The 4,808-nt window shown below is 39.5% G+C and overlaps 1 long non-coding RNA gene across 1 annotated transcript; it reads left to right on the top strand.

Annotated features, from left to right (window-relative positions):
• The first annotated feature begins 206 nt into the window (after positions 1–206).
• On the top strand, positions 207–3,699 carry LOC310686524. Its single transcript, XR_014515976.1, has 2 exons — positions 207–329; positions 3,567–3,699. It is a non-coding gene; the product is annotated as an uncharacterized lncRNA (long non-coding RNA).
• Positions 3,700–4,808: the final 1,109 nt, after the last annotated feature.

Genomic DNA, 4,808 nt, shown 5'->3' with positions numbered 1-4,808 from the left:
GTAGAAATAATTCCTAATTGTTCAGTGACAGAGATTCTTGCCCACCTTTGTATTCATTCAGTTGTTGTGTGCTTTTGTGGTGTCATGGGTAGTCTGTAGCCAACGGCAACCTCTGGGAATGGCATCATCATAATTTCCTCAGGCCTCACAATGGCAAGTGCACCTCAGCAGTGATGTGTCTGTGTGCTTGTTTATAATTAAATATTATTATACCAGCCATCTGTAGTGGTACCTGGGAAGCACACACCATAAAACTGCTGTAGGGGACCTTTTTCAGGACAAAGATTGCATCCCCCTTCAGGGAAGCCCCCAAGAGCCACATTACAGTGGTAGGTGGGGGGCAGAGGGAGAGGGGAGGGGAGGAAACAATGTGACTTTGTACAGAGGGCACCATTGCAGCTACACAAAAGCAAATCTTTCTATACCCCCTTTCCATCTTTCAATCCACTTAAACAAGAAGCGTTATCAAAGTTCAAGGAAACTTTCCAACTAGGCAAAAGCACTTGATGGTGTTTTTTTACAGCCGGTGAAGGGGATGATAAGGACAGCATCTGGTGGATCTCAATTGATTTGTGGACTGGAAGTTTCCCACCCCTTTCATAAAACTCAGGGGTTATATCCAACATTAGTTGTATTCAGAATAGACCCACTTAGTAGCGTAAATCCATTTATTTCTGTGGGTCTGCTCTGAGTATGGTATTTTGATATCATTCCAATTATTAAAAACACCAGCACACAAAGACACACACAAAAATCTAAGCAGAGGAAAAGGCTAAAATACTACTTTCACATTTTTTAAAAAGAACACCCCCCCCCCCCGTTGTTAGAATTTACCTGGATGCTGAGGATCTCCGCTCCTTCTCTCTAATAAAACTAATCATGAAAGGTCTTCCTGAATAGAAATGCTTTCAAGACACATTTAAAAAGTCAAAGAGAGGGGGCTTACTGGATTTCCCCCACCTGGGAAGTAGTTCCACAAGCCATGCAACACTGCACAAAAGGTCGTGTTATGGTGCTCACCAAATGGGTCTGATCTAAAGTAAGATTGGGTATGATTGTATATCTTTTTAAAATAGATAAGTTCATGTGGATGATGTGGGTCTTTAGGTGCGGCAGGCTTAACAAGTTTGATTTTTACACATGTGCATTGCCCGTGCATGTACAATTTGTATGTACATAGACGAAGGGCAGAATCTCTAGGCATGATCCCAATCTCCCTTCCTCCAGGAACACATGTCCAGTTACCACACGTTATCTTATGAGCGCAAGCGTATCTCTTAACCTCAAGAATGAGCTTCAAATGATTTGCCCAGTCTTAAGATGTCATATTTTATTATTAGTTCAACCAACAATTGAACTAAATTAGATCACTAGGTTATGTTAACAGTTGTTCAAGGCATATTTCACACGGCAGCTAATTATTCCCAGATAAATTCTCAGGGGTAGGGACTATTTAAATAAAAAATATGGCACGTGTCTTGTGTTAATACAGTCATTACCAATCAGACCTCTGCAGAGTAAGTGCAATGTTTATGCTGTTGCAATTGGGATAGCATTTTACAATTAACCTCTATAAGTAGAATATGATTATCTAGCATTATCTTGTGTCATGTTTACAGGTTTGCACTATACTCGAAAGAAGCAAACTGTCTATGCAAAGAAAGAAAAAGAGGTTGCTTTCTCACCTGCGCATCTTCGTTGTAGTTGGCACCTTTTGTTCACTCACTGTTTGTGGAGCATCCAGACAGCATCATTGTTAGTCTATTACACCTGTTTTCTGTATAGTCTCCCTGTCTATCCCTCCCATCGTCCAACTTGGACTGTTTTGGTGTGTGACAGTAATAAAGTGCAATTGCTTTAAAGAATTAAAAATGCTACAGTTCACACATGTAGAAGAATAAAGCTGTGGCCCATAGTTCAATCCATTTACCATTTCACATTTTGTTTCTAAGGGCTTGTGGCGATCACACAGGGTCCCCGGATGTTTAACGGTCTATTGATCCCTGTGCCACCACTGTGCCCGCTTCCCCACTGCCACCAACCTGTTACTCTCGGGTAGACACTGAGTCTACCAAGTGAACCGAATAAACAAGTTTATTTTATAAGTATTAACAAGTTTATGGTTTCTCAGATAATATTCTTGTCAGTTTCTTAACTTTAGTTTCTTTACCGGCCTATACCTTCCTAATACCTTCTGACTGATTATCTCAACTGTTTGACTGACTCCTCTTAATAGATTCTCTCACTCTCTCAAATCAGACTAGCCCAACCCATAGACTTATCCTCTCCGTCTCTTCTCTAACTCCAGACTCAACCCCCCTAACTCTAACTCTAACTCTAACTCTAACTCCTCCCCTTGGGTTCCCATTGGTTAGTTATTTTATAATTAGTTAACCCTTTCCTTATGAACCCAGTATGATGTCACACACCTAGGAAGGCAAACGCCACAGGGCTTAAGAGGCCATTGTCACTTTTTTAAAAAATGAAACAATATGAAATCATGCACACCAGACATGTAAAAATGTACCTACGATATTTCTCCACGTTGCCCCCAACATTTAGAAGCAACTTTCTTCAGAATTAATATAACAATAAACTTCAAGCTCTTTACATTTTGCACCTGACAACGTTGTGCCAAGCCAAATGTTTTGTAAAAGTTTGTTATTAATGAAAACTAAGGGTTTTTTGTGTTTTTATTTCCATGAGCATATGTTATTTTGGTGTCACAAGGCAGCCCAATGCAGCTTTTCTCAACTCCCAGAACAGAGATAGGTTCTTCAAAGCCAGTTAGCAAGTTGTTCCCAAAGGCAACTTCAAATCTTCCTATTTTAGACAGGGCACATGTCAATTCTTCATTAACATTTTCATTTTCATTATATTAATATAACCTAAAGAGAAATTCCCCACTGCCCAAAATGTGATAATCAATTTGGATCTCATATTCAGATGGAAGGTTTGTGTTAACTTTGCTTTTGCCACTTCACATGCATATTGTAACCTTAAGACAGTGAACACGGCAAAAAGAAACAATTAAATAGTACTGGTGTTTAAAGAAATGGAGGTTTGGGAGTAGGGGAGACATCTTCTTACTGGCTTTGGAAATAACTTCCTAAGCAGGACTGTTAGTAGCAGTAGTACTTTTTAAAAATAGCTACTACTATTATTAGTGATAGTGATAATGATATTTATTATGTCAACTTTGCTCTCCTGCCTATCTACAGTGACATTTCTTTCAAAATGCAACTATTTTTTAGGGAAACATTTAACAGCCTGTTTAATAGACGCTATGTAGAGAGCCAGTGTGGTGTAGTGGTTAAGAGCGGTAGTCTCGTAATCTGGGGAACCGGGTTCGCGTCTCCGCTCCTCCACATGCAGCTGCTGGGTGGCCTTGGGCCAGTCACACTTCTTTGAAGTCTCTCAGCCCCACTCACCTCAAAGAGTGTTTGTTGTGGGGGAGGAAGGGAAAGGAGAATGTTAGCCGCTCTTCTTCTTATATTAGAATGTTCTGTCACACATCTGGGTGATGTATGTTTTATCAGTATAATGAGAATATGATTCTTTCATAGGTCTTTACTAAGAAGTGAGGAGGAGATGACAGGGCATTCTTGGACGCTGATAAGAAGGATTTCTGGGTGCATACATATGTATAAGTGGTTCGGTGTGGCAACACACCATTAGAGTATGCCACTCTGAAACAAAGATACCTCTATTACATTTATGTGATAAATATCTGCCTGGCTGGCTCAAACTATCAAAGGATTTGATTAAGGGATTGATTTGAATACAAACAGCATAATTGACCCTGGAGAAAAGATGAACTGATATGGACAACAAAGCTTTGTGAATAGGCTTGTAAGATTAGGAGGTATCTTATAAGAACTTGCTGAGTTAACTATTGGAATTAGGATGTATGAGGGGGTGGAGCGGGGAAGTCAGGGGAAGTGGTTAAGAAAGTAAGGATATGAAATTATGCATGTTAGTGTTTGCGTTTGTGTGTCTGTGTCGTGTCTTGTATAAAATCTGAAAACCCAATAAAAATTTTATTTTTTTTAAAAAGGAGGTATCTTGGGAAATGTCAGCCGTCATGATCTATTCTGTACTCATATCTTGGCTGGAACAAGGAATTTCTTTTTATTATGCCTTTGATGAAGTGTTTTCTGACCAGGAAACTTAACCAACAATTTTTATGTGTCTCTCACACACATGGTCACTCCCCTGAAGATACAAGCACATTTGTTTGGCTATGTTAAAAATGCAATTAGCCTGTGGAGGCTCCAATACATACATGGATCTTTGCGCAAAATGCGGACTTCCCTTGCAATTCAGTTTTATGAACAGTGTGCAAGTTGAAGTGTCTTGGAGTTCCAAAACACAGCAAATGTTTTAAGGAATGGGTTTTCCATCATCATGAAGAATAGAGATGATATGCTGGGAATAATATGAGACACTCAGTAACAGTTTAATGTTAAAACTGTAAGAGGAGCCTTGCTCAATGAGGCCGAAGACCTATTTCCTGCTAAAGGGCAGGAAACTACAAAAAGGAAGCAGCTGATGGGAATGACTCATGGTATCAGTTGTCTCCATACTAATGCACAGAATATGGGAAACAAGCAAAATGAACTTGAGGTCTTAATACAGAATGACAACTATGATCTAACACTGAATTAGTGAAGCTTGGTGGGATGAGACTCATCAATGAAATGTAGAAATTGAGGGGTATAAGCTGTTCAAAAGGAATAGACAAGTTGTTCCCAATTAGGGGTCCAGAATATAATATTTATCTGCTAATATACCACAATGTTGAAAAC

The sequence above is a fragment of the Podarcis liolepis genome, assembly GCF_965112155.1.
Source record: "Podarcis liolepis genome assembly, chromosome: 9".
Lineage (NCBI taxonomy): Eukaryota > Metazoa > Chordata > Lepidosauria > Squamata > Lacertidae > Podarcis > Podarcis liolepis.
The sequence above is the reverse complement of the archived record's forward strand: the minus strand, read 5'-3'. Positions and strand labels throughout refer to the sequence as shown.